We start from the raw sequence: 18,075 nt of genomic DNA, 5'->3' as shown, positions 1-18,075 counted from the left end.
CTGAGGTTCCAGGTAGATGTGAATTTTGAGGGGACACTATTCACCCTGGTGTAAGCATTAGATTCTCTAATCCCATTTAGGATCTTTGTGGCCTCAGGCAAAGGGCTTACCCTTCCTGACTGCTTTATCTTCGGTAGAATTGGACTAACAGTAAACAGTACCTGCCTCATAGGTTTCTTGTGATCATTAACCGAGGTGATGTGTGTAAGTACTTAGTAGGGTGCCTGGCACATGGCGAGCTCTTGAAAAATGGGGACCACCATTATTATACCAATTATTTTAATTGTTGATATTATTTTCACAATAATTATTGAAGATCTTTTGTTGCTACCAAGTTCTTAGGACACCCCCCCACCAAATGCTGATTTATCTGTAATCAACATTTTTCAAAATTAGTTTAAATGAGCCCCCAAATCACTTTTTTCTGGGAACCTAATTTGGATTCCTTCTTTTCATCTCTCTCCAGCCCTCCTTTCTTAGGGCAAAAAGAAAACTTGGATCTGCCCCAGAATTAATTCTTGAAGGCCTTTCTACTTGTGAGTTAGAGCCTCTATCCCTCCTTGTGCCCCCAACACACGTATAAGTGAACCCACACACATGCACATACACACACACAGGCTCTTCCACTGATCAAACCACATTTAAAAACAATCCAAAGTATTAGAATAGAGGAGAGCAGATGTGGCCTGGAAGGGCTGGCTGGGTTTGGGGGTGGGGTCGGTGGCCTCTGTGTGTTTATTCTGGACATTGCCCAGTGCCCTGTGTGCTAATGTGGAGCTGAAAAGTCCCCTGCATTGTGCAGGCTCCTTTCCCCGTGAAAAGGCAATTGAGTCAGTGAGGAGTTCCGAATGGATTGGAGCTGACAGTATATGAGAATTTGGCAGTGGGTAGAAAACAAGCTAACCCCCCCTCCATACACACACACACACACACACACACACACACACACACACATACCCCCAACTCATACATACACTCTTATCCCTCCCTAAACTCCCAATTCTTATTTGGTTTTTAGAGGGATTTTGAAAGGAATTATTTCTTTTTTTGTGTGCGTATCAACATTATCAGCAGGGGTATTCCCAGCCTGGCCTTGTCCCCCAGGTTACCACCCTTTCCCATTCTCCCTCACACCTGCCGCCTCAGTGGCTCCGCCAGTGATCCTGAACGAGTTAAGGGCTGAATCAATTCTAGACCCAGCTGTTCATTTTACTCTGGGTTCCTGAATGAAGCAATGTGCTGTGCTCAGCACGATTGGAGACTGTCTGCCCTAGTGACCCACCCAGCCCCCACCCTGCTGGGCTCTACCAGCTTTCACAGGATCTGCTTTTGGGCCCCAGGACCTCCTCCCTGGCAATGGGGGAGCTGGTGGCCCATGATATGGGGGCTTTGTCTGGTGCCCCGCTCATGTCCAGCTTCCCTTCAAAGACTTATTTCAATTTTAAAAGACAGGGTGCACCATTTTGGGCTGCCATCATCCCTGGTTTGCAAAGAAAGCTTGCAATTTTAAGGGTTCCAGTACGCCAAGGGCCCTGCCCCTGCCACCCATAATTCCCTTCTCTACCATATCCACAGCAGTAAATCAGCCAATAGATAGTGACTTGTACCAGGTCCTCACCAATGGCTCCATTGTCCCTAACCAGTTGCTGTCAAATTGATTCCAACTCATGGTGACCCCATGTGTGTCAGAATAGATAGAACTGTGCTTCATAGGGTTTTCAAGGCTGTGACGTTTTGGAAGTGGATTGCCAGGCCTTTCTTCTGAGGTGCCTCTGGTTGGGTTTGAATCATCAACCTTTCAGTTAATAGCCCAGCACTTAACCATTTGCACCACTCAGGGACTTCTAAGACGGGACTTCTAAGACCTCCCCATTTAAACATTAAGAGAACCAGGGAGGGAAATACTGCCACCTTGCAGATGCCCTTCTAGCCACTCTCTATATTTATCAAATGGCATTTTTTTAGCCTGGCTGTCCTCTTCTCCATGGTGATATGGAGTGTCTCCTATTCCTGGAGGTTAAGAGGCAAGGAGAAGCCCTCATTTGACAGAATGACTGTCTGCTCCTTTGGGGTATACTCGTCCCCTAGTGGCTAGGGCTGCCTTTCAGGGGCTTTTTCTGGAAAAGGCTTTGTGGAGTCTGGTTGCTTTAGGAGCTGTGCCGGGAGAATGGCTGCCATGGAGAGGCACCGTGGAATAGTGTGGTTAAGTGCACAGGTTCAAATCCCTGGTCCCTCGTTTATTGGCACTGTGACCTTGGGCACATCACTAAATTCTGAGCCTTAGTTTTCTCATTTGTAAAAAGGGTCACATGGGGCTGATATGAGGATTAAATGAAATAATACCGGTAAGGCACTTAGCACAAGGCCTGGCACATGGTAACAAAGGGTAGCTATTATTACTACTGTTACTACGCCTTCTTTCTCACTTGTCATCAGGAAGGCAGAGGGCTCAGGCCTGTCCCTGTATTAAGGTACCAGGGCCCCTGAGGCCAAACTGGAGCCCTAGCCCAGAGCCTGTGGCCACAGCAGGAGTGGGAGGGAGGCTAGCAGTGCCCCAGGGCTGGGTCCTTGGCTCCCCAGGTGACAGCTCCTGGGCTGGCCTGGACTGCCTGGCCCAGGGAGGAGTTGACGCCCAGGCGCTTGTCGCCATCTTGGTTCTCCTCTGCCTTCCTGGCAGACGGGAGTGTGGCCCTTGCCCTCCCCCAGGCGCAGGTGGCCTTTGCTGCCTGGCACCTGTTCCTGGAGGGTGGCTGCCAGGAAGGTGCAAACCTAGGGATTGCCCTGCGTGTCCTCCGAGTGGCTACATGAGGTCTGTCTGCTCCCTGGAGGGGCTTGCCTGGGTGCTCACTGTTCGTGGAGGAGGCCAGAGGAGGGGTTTGTTTTCACATCTGAGAGCCCCCTCCTCAACTTCCAGGTGAGTCAGAGGCAAGCTGGGGCCAGCGTCCTGAGGTCTGTGTGCTGGGATCTTATTGCGGGAGGAGGGAGAGGGCTGAAAAGATGTGGAGGAACTTGGAGAAGGTGCTGGTGAGGGGCCCTGCTTTTGTCCCCAAGGGGCAGCCTGCAAGTGGAGTTGATTTTATATTTTTATTTTATTAAAAGAGGAAGGAAACATACATTTACCGAGCGCCAACTGTATGTCAGACGCTGTGCTGTGACTTTTTGTGGGATTGAAGGACACAAGGCAGGCAGTGGTTTGAGTCCCATTCTACCAGTCAGGAAGTAAGGCTCAGAGAGGCTAAGTAACTTATCTGATCTCACACAGCGAGTTAAAGGAGAGCTGGGTTTGGACGCATGTTGATACGACTTAGGAGCATATGCTTTTCCTCACGCATTGGAAAAATATAATCCTATTTTAAACAGTTTTTAAAAATAGGTAAAAGGAAACAAATATCACCTAAAACTTCACTATCATAACCCAGCATTGTTTAGTATTTTTTTATTTCCTTCTAGTGTTTTTTCCCCTTTTGTTACTATACATGCATATTTTTATAATGTATATCTTTGCGTAATTGTAATCATGAGAAAATATGGTTTGGGTTGAGGATGAGAACAAGGTTGGAGGGTCTCCTGTGCTGGAACCACTGGGAGTGATTGATTCTCAGGCAAAATGGAACCCTGATTTTGGCCCAGCGCCATCTTGCCGGTAACGAGGTTCCCGAAGTTGCCTTGGTTAAAGCAAACTTGGTGAATGGCGAGGCGTACGAGACCCTTGTGTTCGCTCCTGGGCTGGTTTTGCTCAGTTAAGTGGCAGAATTTTCCTTTTAACTCACTTCCTTCTTGCTTTTGACAAATGGGAATATTTGTACCATTTTCCCGAATGACCTCCTCTCCTTGGGGTAATGAGAAAATGAAAGTCTTTGCTAAGTGCTTTGAGATATTCAGATATAAAAACGGAGCGCAGAGTGTTGTCATGGGCCTTTTGCTGGCAGGGCGCTTTATAAAGAGGAAGTGCAGTTTGTGGGGAATGAAGGTCAGCGTGAGGATGAAGGCCATTGCTGGAGCTGACATCTCTCTGGGCACCAGGGCGGGGGCATTCGTGGCCAGGCACAGGATGGGCGAGGTTTTGGTGGCACCTCTGCCCGTCCTCCAGGTCCACGTGCCCACACTGCCAAGGTGATACAGATCGCTCACGCAAAACCCCGCACCTCGACTTGAATCGTGTGGATAAATGATTCCATTCAAGGAAAGGACTCCCCTGGCCCCCTCTCTCGATCTCGCCCAAGAATAACACGGTGGAATAAATACTGTGTCCCCTAGACAAATACAAATCCTGACGATGATTTCCAAACATGGAAAAATATTTATTGTAGGAGTGAAGACAACAACAACAAAATATAAAGCAACAAAACACTGAATGCCAAATGTTGTGTTGTGAACGTCACACTGGAAACTACAGTATATAGAAATACAAATGCTAATGGACAAAGCTTGAAAGGTAATCCTCCCAAATGAAAATTACAGCGTTAGGGTGGTGGGACGACGGTGATTTGTTTTTTATTTCACAACATTTTATTTAAATTCCCCCCTGTGATTAAAAACCAACAAAGCCAACGTGTCCGCCCAGTATGGAGCCCTGGTGAGGAGGAGGGGGCGGGGCAGCGCCGGGTGAGAGGGCGCCTGCACCCACGGCCCCCGCAGGGTGCTGAGCTCACTGCCTGTGCCAGCCACAGAAACCTATGAGATCTCCAGAAGCCAAGGCGTATCGGTGACTCAGACAGTCATGTTGTGCTGTTCAACAATAGCTTTTGTCCTTTGCCCAAAACTCTAGGCCAGTGTGTTAAGAAAAAAAAATTATAAAATTCTGAGATAGTTTGTACTTTCCTTACCAGCCGGTGCCAGCTCTGGGTGCTTTATTTATTCAAGGTGGGGAGGCAGGGAAGGCGGGGTGGGGGTGGGGGGAGACAGAAAGGAAAAGAAAAACAAGGTGGAACTCGGACAAGGCCCAAGAAACATTTGCACCTCAACAACAAACTTTCTTTTGTTTCTCCCTTGGGGAGAGAAAAGTAAGGAGGAAAAAAATGCAGAGGACCAGTTTGAACCAAATAAAAGTCCTCGGGTTTTGTGCTCTGGTTGCTTCTTTTGCTCCTTGAAAGGGGTTTGGCCTTTGATTTGTGAAACCTCCAAGCTATTTGGCAGTGTTCACCTGTGGGCCAGAACGTGATGGGGTGGAAGTGGAGGGGCGCAGGAAGGCAGGGGTGGAGCCACTGACCAGGCTGGGAGCAAGGACAGCCGGGTCGGTCTGTGATGAATGCATACGTTTCATCTGGCAGTTCTGGCCAATAGTGCCCAACTGCCTACAGCTTTTACCCTCACTCCTGGTTGGGTTTAAGGAAGATTCTTACCTACTGGTGTCCCAGAAGCTGTTCTCTGCTACTGGGACTCAGAATTCCACGTGGATCAGGGATGAGGACAAGCTGGCCTTGCACAGGTTTGGACCAGGACTTCTTCACAGCACCTAGTGCAAGACGTTTTAAGAATAAGATTCAGGAAGACTGGGAGAGGAGAGTTGAGTGTGTGTGTGTGTGTGTGTGTGTGTGTGTGTCCCCTTTAGTTTTAGTCACTTTTTTCCTGGTTGTAATAGCCAGGTGGAGTCCCTGGACAGTGCACATGGTTAATGCAGTAGGCTGCTAACCCAAAGGTTAGAGGTTCGAGTCCACCCAGAGGTGCCTCAGAAGAAAGGCCTGGTGATCTCTACTTCTGAAAAATCAGCCACTGAAAACCCTATGGAGCACAGTTCTGCCCTGGCACACATGGGGTCACTATGAGTTAGAATTGAGTCGATGACAACTATTTTTTTTTTTTTTTAATAGCCAGACAGAGAAATGTTTATGGGGGAGGATGGCTTCAATTCTATTTTCTCACATATCATATTGTCCTCCTGCCCCAAAGCAGCTCTTCAGGTGAGACAGTGAGGCTGCCTGGATCCCAGGCTGATTGGTGATTCTTCCTTCAGACAAGTTTGTGGGAATAACTCAGGGTCTTCTCTTTGGCAGTGGTTTGACCAGTAAGAGAACGGAGGTTTATGGGTTGAAGGGGTTTATGATCTAGAATGGAATTGGACGCCCCTGTCCGTGGCTCTTGATGGGCCAGGGCCCTGGAATCCAACCCTGTCAGAGTGCCATCTCTTTCTTCTTCTGGCGCTTATGCATCTCTCCCTTGACATGCCGTCTCAGGAACAGATCTGCAGCTGAGCTCTGAGGCTCTCATGGGCTTTAGCACCTTCCAGATCTTTCAGTCATTATGACATTTCCTGTGAAGAAGGCGGCTTGGGGACTGTTGTTCCGTGTTACAGATGAAGAAACGGAGGCCCAGAGAGAGGAGGTATAAGGTTGCACTGCTAGTCAGTGACAAATTTGGTCTTCAGGCCACTTGGAAACAGGGCCATCTACCATGTCCCAAGGCAGGGCTGACCAGTTTCAGATACGGAATCACGATTTCCTCTACTTCCAGAAAAAAAAAAAAAGAGGCCCTCCTGGAGGAGTAGGTGCCTTGTGGCCCCCGTTGGTGTGACAAGCCCTCTAGTTTTAGGGATCTTCTCTCTGTTGATGAAGACAGTCCATGGGTGGTACAAACGGATTGCACTTGACTAGCTCTCTGTGGGAGGAAGATGTGGCAGTCTGCTTCCGTAAAGATTACAACCTTGGAAACCCTATGAAGCAGTTCTACTCTGTCCTGTGGGGTCACTATGAGTCAGAATTGACTCTGTGGCAACAGGTTTGGTTTTTGGTTTTACCAACCTAAAGGTTGGCAGTTTGAACCCACCCAGCAGCACCACGAAAGAAAGGCCTGGCGATCTGCTACTCTAAGATTACAGCCAAGAAAACTCTATGGAACAGAGTTCTACTCTGTAACATATGGGTCATCGTGAGTCAGAGTCGACTCGACAGTAACCGGTTTTTGTTGGTGAAAGAACACAGTTGGTGAAATGGGGCTGGGGAGTGGTTCCCAGCCCACTTCTGCCACCAACAAGCAGCCACTTCCCAAGGCCTTAGCATTGCCATCTGCAGAGCAAGAGGGCCTGGCCTGTGGTTTCTGAGTCCCTTTGCACTTTAGCATGGCTCCAGCTTGCTGCCACAGTCTGGAGCCCCAGCTATGCCTGTACAGCAAACCCTCTCTCCAACCTGTCAAACCAGAGGTGCTAGTTTCCCCAGGACTCCCGTGAGCTCCTTGCCCCATCCTCCACCAGGACAGCCTTCACAGCCTCCAGGAGCCGTGCCCCCGGCCCCTACCCCGTGCACCAGCTCTTGATCACCATGTGTCTCAATGCACCCTATGTCACAGCCCTTAGCTTTGAACATGCCGAGTTCGTAGAGGCTAATTTGTGAGGATGTTACCAGCAGGGAGAGACTTGGGACCCTGTAACAAGAAGCAGCAGTGGTGAAGAGGTGGGCGCAGTGCCCGGGGTGCACACCATCTGGGCAGAAGGTCTGGCCTCCAGCTGTGAGGGCTCCAGAAGGGCAGAGCCTGGATGCCTGCTGGCCTGTGTGCAGGCATGATGTTGAAGCCACTACCATGGAGATTAAGGGGATGAGAATGTAAATCTCAAGTAAAAAGGTAATTGAATGTAATAGCAAACACTGCTCGCTCTATGTTAATTTTAGCTCTTCCCCTGGATACAAGGCGCTGTATTAGTGTTTTATTACCATTTTGTTTGCACTAATAAAATAGTAAAATTTATTTCAAGGAAGTTGAAGGATGGTTTTACAATGCAAATTTGAAGAAATTGGACTTTTCATTTATGCCTCTGCTATTTTAAACCCTGACGGGTGTAAATTAGCTACAGGGACCAAGCAGACCCCACTGATGAGGACTTGGGAGGCGGGAGGCCTGGCAGAGGTTCCAGGCGAGCTTAGGGCACAGAGCAGTGAGCTCTGCACGGCTGGGGCACTCGGGGGCCTGATTGGGTGGCACGGGGTGGTGGGTGAGGGCATGTCAGGCAGGAATGACTGTGGATGGAGGTGGGCAGATCACACACAGGCTGGTAGGCAGGTACATGTGGCCTCACACCTCGGGGCTGCCTCCTGCCTTTCGGCCCTTTGGCCTCCATTTTGTCCTGATATTAGGCCTTGATTTACCCAGTGGATCCCACAAGGAGAACTATACAATCTTTTCCCTCTGCTTCTGGAATTCCATCGTAGGCCAGGCGTCTGACCCACACACACTCCTTTTACGAGAACTGCAGATTGAGGGGAGCAAAAGGAATACGGAGGGGAGACCCTGAGACTCAAAGGAGCCAGGGAAAAGGGCCAGGCCAGAAACCAGCCCAGCAGAGCTTCCCAGGCTTGTTCCTTTTTTCCATTCTTCTTTATGACCCAGGCGTACTTGAGAAACTGGGAGTGGGATCCTCAATAAGCCAGTATGGCTTCACCGTGTGCCGAATGGTCCTGTGGTCGTATCCATGCAAGAAAAAATCTAGAGAGCTGATTTAAAAAAAATCAAGTTGTCTGAATCTGGAAACACTGGTGGCATAGTGGTTAAGAGCTATGGTTGCTAACCAAAAGGTTGACAGTTCAAATCCACCAGGAGCTCCTTGGAAACTCTATGGAGCAGTTCTGCTCTGTCCTATAGGATTGCTATGAGTCGGAATCGACTTGATGGCAACGGGTTTGGTTTTATGGGAGTTTTTTTCGGTTTGGGGTGGGGTAGAGGGGGTGATGTCTTGGGTGGGTGGACAAGGGTAGGAGGGGTGTAGTAGGAGAGTTTCATTTTGAGTTTTGGGTGAAGAATTCAGGTTGGTTCTTGTTTTATCCAAACCGGTTTGTTTATCTCTGAAAAATTATCAGCAGCCATGGCCCAAAGCAATGCATTGGGGGACCAGCTTCCAAAGGGGAGTGAACTGAACAAGTGTTCTGATGTCTGGTGAAGCCAGCAGCATGTTGTATCGCCCAAGGTTCTCTGGCAGCCTGCCTAGTGCGGGGGAAACGGGGAGCCAGTGTCTCTGGTTTCCAACCCCAACCCTAGGTGTTGTGGGGTTTTTTTTTCCTCAGTGTGTTCTCTCTCCCTCCTTTGGGTGTGTTGTGTGTGTGTGTTTAATGCAAAGATGCAAACTGTTCACATTGGCAAAGCCAGAGTGGAGAAATTGGAAGAAAGATTCTGCAAGAGAAACTGGAGCAGAAATGGTGGCAGGAGACACCAGAGGATCCCCTTGACTGCAGAAAGTCTGAGCACGGGGTGTGGGACTCTGCTCATCGGCTGCAGGAAACTTATTACTGGGGTGGAGGAGGGCAGGCAGGGGCTCCCTGGCAGGCAGTGCTGGCAGCCGCCAGGACCATGTTGTTGCCACCTCTCCTGATGGCTCTTCTAGTGCCTACAGGGTCACATTTGGAGCAGAGGGCTCTGCGGTGACTCAGGTGGCAGGGAATATCAGGAGGTCCAGACTGGCCTTGAGCAGCAGTGCCAGTGCTCCTTTTGGTTATTGTTGGAATGAGAAAGTCCTCCATCTGGGCTTCTGGTTTTCCCTTTGGACTAAGCAACTATGGATGGAATCTTCCCATCCAGGAATTGTGGGATTGGCAGAGGGGACTCTAAATTCAGCCGTGAAATAGGCCTGGAGTCTCTTCTTCCCAACTGCTGGGTACATAGGAGGCCGTGGTGGCTCTGGGCTGATAGCTGACGGGACAGAAAGGAAGGACCTAACCAGGTGGAGGTGGTGAAGGCCAGGGCAGGTTTGAGAGTGCTGCTGAAAAAAGCCAGAGACAAAATTAAAAAGTGGTGCATCTTTTGGCTTTTGAAATGGTTTGTGATTCTCCGTGAGTGTGGGGAGGGGCCCACCGTGTACCCAAAGATTTAGAAAGTACATTAGGCAGAGGGGGTCCCACTCCAGCTGGATTTCAATCAAAAACCGTAATTACACCAAAGAGCAGATAGAAATGAGAAAAGATTAGTAGGGTGCCCCCTTGGGCCTGGTGGTGGAGGTAACACTAGGAAGTGCTTGCCCTCTGCACAGGCACCTGCCAAGTCTCTTATGCCAGACCTCTGTGCCGGGATCAGAGTGAAGGTGGTTTACCCCAAGAAACGGCCAGGACAGAGCTGAGGGCCCTCTGAGCAGCTCCAGGGCACCCCTTCCTTTCTCTGCCCTCCCTGCTTCCCAGCTCCAGCCTGGAATAGGACGAAGCTACATTTCGATGGATCTGGCTTTCTTTCTGGCATGGGGTATGTGTGTTAGAATTCTCGCCTTCCAAGTCTCCTGCAGAGACCTGGGTTCGAATACTGACTAAAGGCCTCATGCACAGCCACCACCCATCTGTCGGTGAACGCTTGTGTGTTGCTATGATGCTGAGCAGGTTTCAGTGGAGCTTTCAGACTAGGACAGAAGAGGAAAAAATTAAAAAATCAGTCAGTGAAAACCCTATGGCTCACGACACTCCAGTCCCCCACTGATCATGGGGATGGCACAGGCCTGGGCAAAATTTTGTTCCATTGTGCATGATGTCGCCTTGAGTCAGGGGCCAACTCGATGGCAGCTACCAACAATAACAACAACAAATGTGTGTTGGGAAGAGCAGTGCCTAAAAGTCACCAGTGGACTGCTGCCATATCTGACCATAGTTAGCCCTGGAAGGTGGACTCCTCCCCACTTCTGTGTCCTATTTGGTTTGGGGAGCCTGTTGCATGGTCCCTACCTCCCCGCACCCACAAGTTTCTGCTTTATTTAGAAGAAAAGTTTCTCAGAGCTCCTAGATCTCTTACCCACAAGACACTGACCCTTCCTCTCAGCCTGCCTAGTTCCCAGGATGTGACGGCAGAGTCCTGAGTATTCTGAACCCCCGGCTCACCTTTCTCCTCTCCCGGCCCCCCCTTTCCTGCACCTGTCAGCTGTCTCATTGACTGTCTGGCTTGGCTGCCACCCATCCTCTCCTCCCAGGCCAGCTCCTCCCCACCCCCCCAGCCCACACTCCCTCCCTTCCTGTCTCTGCCCACGTCTGCCTCTACCTGCCCGTCGCCAGCACACCTGAGGATTGGAGGCTGCCTAACGGAGAGTGGGGATGGCTCAGGGTGTTTACCAGACAGCCAGGATAAGGTATTAAATCCTGTTGCTGTCTTCCCAGGGCCGGGTTCCTCAGATGGTTTTCCAAATTACTAATCTCAGTGCCCACATCCCTGCCCGGCCTATGTTTGATCGGAGCTTTCCTTTCCGATTGAAGCTGAGCAGAGCAGGATCTGTTATGGGGTTGGGCCTGGGTTCCCACCGGTGCGTGATGACACGGACGCCTGGCCCCTTCCTCTCCTCCTGCCTTTGTGTTTTTCCTTCCTCCCCTCCTTCCTTTCTCTGAGAATCTTATGTGTGGGGGCCAGGATTCTGCCACCAGGTGTTCTAGAGCCTTCTCGGCACCCCCCCCATCATGGTCAGGAGACCAGCTGCTGTCACGTGGGGGGGTTCCAGATTGAGCTTAGCATCCGAGGCAAGGGGGATTCTGATTTGAAGATGGTCAGAGATGGGAGCGAGTAAGAAAATAACAGTCCTCTCAGAGCCCACTGTTAGGATTCTTTAGACTCAAACTAAAGATGGCCCACGTGAGGTTGTGGTCACTATGCTGACTACCCTGGCCCACCCAAGAAGAGGGTCCCTAAAGCAACTTGTTTTTCCACAGTGTCCTGCCTTGGCATTGTAAGCTGGCCTAGCCTCTGGGGTTCTGGGAGGGCTCAGGTGCTCCCCAGCGAGCAGAGCCATTGAGGCATAGAGTGGGAGCTGTTTTTGTTGTGGGCAGACACAGCTTCCCCAGCCCTTCCCCTATGTAGAACAGTTTCGGACTTATCTGCCCTTCCAGGAGTGGCAGTACTGAACGGATAGTGGAGAAGCTCTGCCTTTTCTCCAGAAACGAGGCTGAAAGCAGAGATGGGCCATATCAGCTTCACCCCCCTTATCCACTGAGCAATGAGGTTTCTACAAGGGGAGGAGCAGGTGGCTAGACCAATGGTGGTGGCTTGACCAATGGTGTCAGCTAGACTAGTGATGGTGGCCTTGAACCTCCCCATTCTGGGGGTGCCTGGATCTGATGGGTGTGTTCCTTTTCCCGACTGCAATTTAACCTGGACAACCCCTTCTCATTTTAGATTCCTTTCCCTGGTTATGGGAGCCCTGGTGGCACAGCGGTTAAGCATTCTGCTCTTAACCAAAACGTTGGCAGTTCAGATCCACCAGCCAGCCACTCCTTGGAAACCCTGTGGGGCAGTTCTTCTCTATCCTATAGGGTCATTATGAGTCGGAATCAACTCGACAGCAATGGGTTTTGGTTCCCTGGCTACAGGCTCCCTCTTCTTTCTCGCTTTTATGCCCCTTCCCCTCCTTTCTCCAGGCAACCAAAGTTCTCTGGGGTTTCACAATGGCTTCGGCCTCCCTCTCTCTCTAGATCTTCTCACCTTCTTCTTGCCTGGCTCCAGGTGTCACAGTCTCCACACTCCTGCTGGTGTCTTGGCAGTCAGTGCTGAACAGGGCTTTTCGCTTGCTCCCTTACTGGTTAGTGCCTTGACAGGAGTGGAAGGATTCTAGGACCCAGCCAAGAGGGGCTGGGCAGCAGTGAAGCAGGACTGACAACCTTTGCACAGGGTTCAAGGGCAGAGTCGGGTTGGGTCCTCAGTCTGCAGTCCTCCTCATCAAGACTTCCTTGGTGGTTCTCTAAGTCAGCTCCCGTGGGCGTCCTGGGTGTCAGGGCTCTCCATTTTATTTTGGGTGGTATTCTTTTTCTCGTATGTGTTGGGCAAGGATTGAGAAGGTGACTAGAAAAAAGTGGGTAGAGAAATTCTGTAGGATGACAGTTGGGCTGGCGGGGAGGAGGAGGGAAGAGGTGAAATTAATTCATTAGAAAAACTTGTTTACTGACTTTGCTTAGGCGCCTCCATTTTAAAAGTCCACGTTTACAATAAGTCGCTAATTAAAATACAAAATTAAGCAACAGCTATGTTTTTTTTCCCTTACACTTTAATTGCATGATTTTTTGTGATGTAATTTCTGGAAACACCCAGCATACCTCACAGGGCTGATTGTTTGATAAACTCGAAGCACCTGAAACCAACCCAAAAAATAAATATATAAATCCAAAGGGAACTTAAGGGAGATTGGAAATGACAAAGAACTGCAGACAGCGGGGAACCAAAACTCCATAATAATAATAATAAAAAAACCTCAAAGTAAGGACATTTGGACATTTATCCAGCACCCACCCCCGCCCCCATACCAGAACAATTTGTGTATCTCAGAAAAAAAAAAAAGCTGAAATGGAAACCAGATCAAATGGGGCAGTGACTCCCTTGCTGCCTCCCCCTGCCCCTAGGAGTTGGTACTATGGAAAAAAAGAAAAATCAGCCTGGAATCTTCTCTGATTCGGATTTGCTGGGCTTTCCTTTAACGGGATTTCCCTTACCCGTCCTCTTGTTCCGAACCGAGGTGCAATTCCAGGAGGAGGTAAACGGGTGAGAACTGTTCCCCCATGGAAAAGCCATGCCACAGCAGCCAGACAGTGCATCCCAGGGCTTGGGTTACCAGCCAAGGTTCCTGGCTTCCCTAGGCACCTTGGTGCTTCTAGAAGATGGCAGGAATTGTGGTCCAAGGTAAGGGAGGAGCACATTCTCCTTTGTAGACTGCCTCATGGTCTGCTGCCTTCTAGAAGATGTAGACCTGAAGGATGATTGCAAAACTGCTGAGAAACCTGTCAGGAACTGACTCCGGGGTGGGGCTGGGAGGAAACTGGATCCCGCTGGAAGCCTGACTGCTGGAGAATCCAAAACCCAGCATCATCCGTGGCCTCCAGGCCTCCTGGATGTAGGTGTCTGGGCAGCGGGAGCATGCGGGAACCAGGGGACTTGTAGCCGATCTGCCGACTTCTTTCTCCATCCACCAGTAGGGGCCCAGTTGGCTGGGGGTTCCAGTACCCTCTCCATATATGTACTCTGGTCCTGGGAAAAAAGCAGTCTCCCCCTTTTAAGGTCTTAAAAAAATTTTTTTTCCCCCTGATTCTAAATCATGTTCATGGCTCATTGGAAAATACAAAACAGTGTAAAGAGAATAATTTTAGAAGTATGTAGTGTAGTAGTTCAAAGTATGGATTGTTGTTGTTAGCTGTGTCGGGTTGGCCCTGACTCATGCTGATGCCATGTGTGCAATTAGAACTGCATTATACTATTTTCTTGGCTATAATCTTTACGGAAACAGTTTGCCTGGCCTTTCTTCTTTGGAGCCACCGGGTGGGTTCAGACCGCCGAACTTTAGTGGTCGAGTACAAACCGTTTGCACTACCCAGGACTTAGGGGGTCAGAAAGACCTAGGTTTGAGCCCCAGCTTCGCCACCCAGCGGTGTGACTTTGGGTAAGTTACTTAACTTTTCTGAACCTCAGTTTCCTCATCTATAAAGTGGGGATAATGATAGCATACATCTTGTGGGGTGGTAAGGAGTCAGTGAGATGATCTATATAAAATACTTAGCACTGAACTGGGCACACACAGACACTTAAATGTTAACCATTTTGGTAATCATAGTTAATAATGATTATTCCATTGCCTTGGGACAATAGCTTTTTAAATTTTTTAAGAAAAAAATTTTTACATCGAAGAGATTATCTATCTAAACCTATGCTGTCCAATACAGTAGCCTCTATCCACATATGGCTACTTAAACTTAAATTAATTAAAATGAAATGAAGCAAAAAACTCAGTTTCTCAGTCATGTTAGCCACATTTCAAGGGCTCAACAGCCACATGTGGCTGGCTGGTGGTGCTGTATTAGACAGCACAAATATAGAACACTTTTATCATGGCAGAAAGTTCTGCTGGACACCATTCTAAATAATACAATCATCTGATTTTTTCACTTAACAGTTTCCTACTTTTTGTAAATGCCTCTTAATGGCTGCATAGTAGTCCATGATGTAGCTGAATTACACTGATTTTATCGGTGTATGTTTTTATTCCTAAGATGTTGGAGCGTCTTCTGGGCTCTGATTGGTCCATTGAGGTTGCCTTTCCTGGGCACCCACGCTGTGGTCCTTTCTGATTGGTGCCAGGCGGTGAGGGATTTTGGGAGGAACAGTGTTTCACCTGCTGATTGGCTCCTGGTAGTGGTGCCAGGGCCCAGGGTGGAGTTCTACCTTCCCCTGAGGGTTCCAGTCAGCCCTGGCTGGCAGGAGGGGGCTACTCCCCAGAGCGCCGAGGGCCTCCCCTAAGGTTGGCTTGTCTACACTCTTCACCTCATAGGGCTGGAGACAAGCGAGAGGAGTGACTGGCTTGAGGTAGTAAAAATGGTCCACCCTCTCCTGGCCAGAGGGTCCCAGATGCACCTTGGAGCCTCCTCTCTGGGAGCCCCCAGGCAGCCCCCAGCGATTAGGACTGCCTTTCTGGGATGAATACCATGGTGGGAGGCTGGCCTAGCTCCCCAACAGGCCCCCAGATCCTACTGAGGGTCTTCAGGCTTCCAGAAGAGCCCTGAGTTAAGATGGTTATGAGACTCTAGGGTGGGGGTGCTGAGGTCCCAGTGAGGGTACAGCTTCAGGAAAACCATGCAATGCCTGGTGGCCATTCCGTGACTTGGTGGAGTTGGTGTTGGGGTGCAGGGGTGATGCTGGGGTCGTGGCCTGAGCCTCTCCTCTAGCTGGGCACCCTCCTCATTTACAGAGCACTGGGTGGAGGGCTGTGGGCAGGGCCGTCAGGGGAAGTAATCCCGGGGGCGGTGGGCAAGACAGATAGGGCAAGCCGAGACTGGACCTGCTGATGTGGCCCTTTCTGCTTGCAGCGGATCATAAAATATGGCTCAGATTTTCATTACGGGCTCTATCGATTATCTTCTGGGACGGATGAATTATAGAGAACATTAAATTTTTTTAAAAAAGCAAGTGAGAGAGGAAATATCTGAGTTTGGGTGGTCGATGGCAGAAAGGGCTGAGCCACCAAACCTGCTTGGCCTCTGTCTTCGAGAGGGTGAGGACCAAACCTCACAGGACAAGCAGCCTTGCACTCCAATGCTGCTGCATCTCATCCCCTGCAAGCATCTGCCTAGCTCTAGAAAGGCAGAGGGTCAGGTCATTTACAAGGCTTAACCAAGAAATAGGCCATTTCTCAGGCTTTGGGCCTCCATTGCTAGGGCAGGGTCCTCAAGCACTGCTGTCTTCCCTTCGGGGACCTCCTCGTCCTGGAGATGGCTGCCTGGGCCAAGGGAGGGTTCACAGGACACCGTGGGTCTCTTGGGAACAGGACTAGGGCAGGAACTCCTGAGGAATGTGGACACCTTGGCCTCTCGGCCACCTCATCTTTTCTTTCTTTCCGGTTGCCATCGAGTGGATTCCGACTCATGGCAGTCACACGTGGGTCAGAGTGGAACTGTGCTCCACAGGGTTTCCAATAGCTGGTATTTTCTGGAAGTAGATCACTGGGACTTTCTTTCAAGGTACCCTTGGATGAACTCGAACCTCCAACCTTTGGGTTAGCAGCTGACCATATTAACCATCTGCACCACCCAGGGACTGACTCCCTTTTTCTTATACCTTGTTCCTTTGTAAGTTGGAGGAGAATGGATCTGGGCCCTACTGCTGTGCACAGTCAGAGTCCAGTCCAGAAAGAGAGCTCCTTAAGGCTCATCCTAACCCCCGGCCTTCCCCTTTCCTTGCCAAGCAGTGCGGTGATGAAATGTCAGACAGTCCTGGGTTCAAATCACTCACCACGCATGACCTTGAGTGGGTCACATCCCTCTCTGAATCTTAGTTCTTCAACTACCAAATTGACATAATAACCTCCCTCACTGAGTTCTTGCTTAATAAGCACAGACTGTTGTTAGGATTTTTCTCCTCTACCGGGACAGAGTCTGGTGGAGTCCTCTCACCCTTTCTTTTCACTTAGGCTTTTTAATTTATCAAATGCTTATAGCACCTACTTTGTGCCAAGTACTTTTCTGGGTGTGTTACTCATAATAAATCATTTAAACCTCATAACCCTATGTGGGAGGAACTACTATTATCTCCATTCTACTGAGGGGGAAACTGAGGCACAGAGCAGTAAAGTAATTTGCCTGGGGCCACACAGCTCCTAAGTGGCAGAGCCAGGATACATACCCGGGCAGTCTGATTCCGAATCTTGTGTACCCAACCACTATGACTTGATTCACGGTGGTCTGGTGGAGTGGTGTGTGTGTGTGTGTGTGTAATTGTGTTCCAAAAGCCCTGTCCACTTGGTGGTCTCTGGCTAGTGTGGACCTTGATTCTACTTCCTGACCCTCCACCCTGCATCTGGCCCCTTCATGTCACCAGAGACCCCAGCATTTTCCAGGCTCCCGTCCGGGTGGAGTATCTCCCAACCCCCACACCATCGCCTTGCCCTGGCTTCACCTAGGCTACTGCGAAAAGGTGGTGGTTTCCATGGAGATTCGTCTCCCTCTGACGACACGCCCTTTTTTGTATAACTCTGTTCCCCAGAGTTGATCGCTTTTGGCACACGGCTCTATAAACTCATCCAACAATTAAAAAGGGGGAGGAGTGGAAAATAAAGGAGACAGTAACTTCGGGGTGAGTGACACACAGGAAGGGCTTCTAAGGTGTGGGCCCCTCTCTGTCCCCTGTAGGCAGCGGGGCAGCACCTCAGGTGGGGAAGAGCCACCTAACCAGCTGACCCTGAGTTCCATGTCTGGAGTTCAGAACTGTAGGTGTTTCCTTCCATTCGAGCCGTGTTCTCGCCCCATTTCTTTCTCCCTCTGAAACCTAAAGGCGCCCATCGGGGGAGCCAAGAGGCCACCTGAAGCCAGGAGAGGCCAGCTCAGCCCCATTTGACTGTTGACTGGCCTTGTTTGGGGTCATCGTGCGTGTTTGTTCTCTTTGTGTACCACCCAATAGCTTCTGTGCTGGGCGTACCCGTCATAGGCCGCGTGAGATCACAGATGAAAAATGCAGTGAAAAACATTTTCGTGCCACAACACATCATGTAGGATTTTTGTATTAAGATGTGGATTTTTTTATTGTGTTTTTTTTTTTTTTTTTCCTTTTCCATACAGACCGAAGTTGGGCAATGTGCACGTCTGTGTTTTTGTTTTCACTCCGGGTGGCTTATGAAATCTGCTCATTAGGGCTCTGTCCTCCCCTACCCCCGCCCCATCTTCTACC

At 49.8% G+C, this 18,075-nt stretch overlaps 1 protein-coding gene across 4 annotated transcripts in view; it reads left to right on the top strand.

Moving 5' to 3' along the window:
* The window catches only part of CASZ1 (castor zinc finger 1), a 161,996-nt gene that overhangs the window by 12,464 nt on the left and 131,457 nt on the right, over positions 1–18,075 (top strand). The window contains exon 1 of one of the 4 annotated variants that reach the window (XM_049877897.1): positions 1,970–2,914. The exons of 2 other annotated variants lie outside the window; for them this stretch is intronic. The gene's annotated coding sequence lies outside the window, so the exon portion shown is untranslated. Of the gene's footprint in view, positions 1–1,969; positions 2,915–5,198; positions 5,429–18,075 lie in introns of those variants that run through there. One more of the 4 variants, XM_049877899.1, reaches the window with a different exon arrangement.

This window comes from Elephas maximus, chromosome 3 (assembly GCF_024166365.1).
Source record: "Elephas maximus indicus isolate mEleMax1 chromosome 3, mEleMax1 primary haplotype, whole genome shotgun sequence".
NCBI lineage: Eukaryota > Metazoa > Chordata > Mammalia > Proboscidea > Elephantidae > Elephas > Elephas maximus.
This window is presented reverse-complemented; position numbering and strand designations above follow the sequence as displayed.